Below are 686 nucleotides of genomic sequence, written 5' to 3' on the forward strand. Positions count from 1 at the left end.
AGGCAGGAATCCAGGACTCTCAGCTCCCAGCAGGGGCTGGGACACCAAGCCCTGACCTGATGGCTTCCTTCTCCTGCCTCAGCCTCCCCTAGTAATTGGGACTACAGGCGCGTGCGAACAGGCATGGCTAATTTTTGTTTTTGTTTTTTTGAGAGGGAGTCTTTCTTGTTGCCCAGGCTGGAGTGCAGTGGCATCATCTTGGCTCACTGCAACCTTCACCTCCTGGGTTCAAGCCCCAGCCTCACCTGTCACCCAATCCATTTTATCAGAAGCCCCCCACTCAATAAGCCCTGACTGACCAATTTCAAGCCCTCCTCCACCCCAAAATGACCTTATTTTTGTCTGGCTCACATTCTACTCAAGGGAATAAAATAAGAATCATAAGAACCTCAAACTTATGAGAACTTGATCTATGCCAGGCACTGGGCTAAAGCCCTGAACAGAAACTGTCAATGCATTTAATTTAATCTTCACAAAACCTTGATGTGGATATAATTATATCCCATCAATGTAATTATTGTTCCCATTTGCAGACGAGAAAACTGAGGGCCATCGAGGTTAATAACTTACCCAAGGCTGTACCCCAAGAATGCCCCTGGGAAATTTGATGGTAATTTAAAAAAAATTTTTTTAGAGAAAGACAAGGTCTTGTTCTGTGGCCCAGACTGGAGTGGAGTGGTATGATC

Source organism: Cebus imitator, unplaced genomic scaffold (assembly GCF_001604975.1).
Source record: "Cebus imitator isolate Cc_AM_T3 unplaced genomic scaffold, Cebus_imitator-1.0 Scaffold71, whole genome shotgun sequence".
Classification (NCBI taxonomy): Eukaryota; Metazoa; Chordata; class Mammalia; order Primates; family Cebidae; genus Cebus; species Cebus imitator.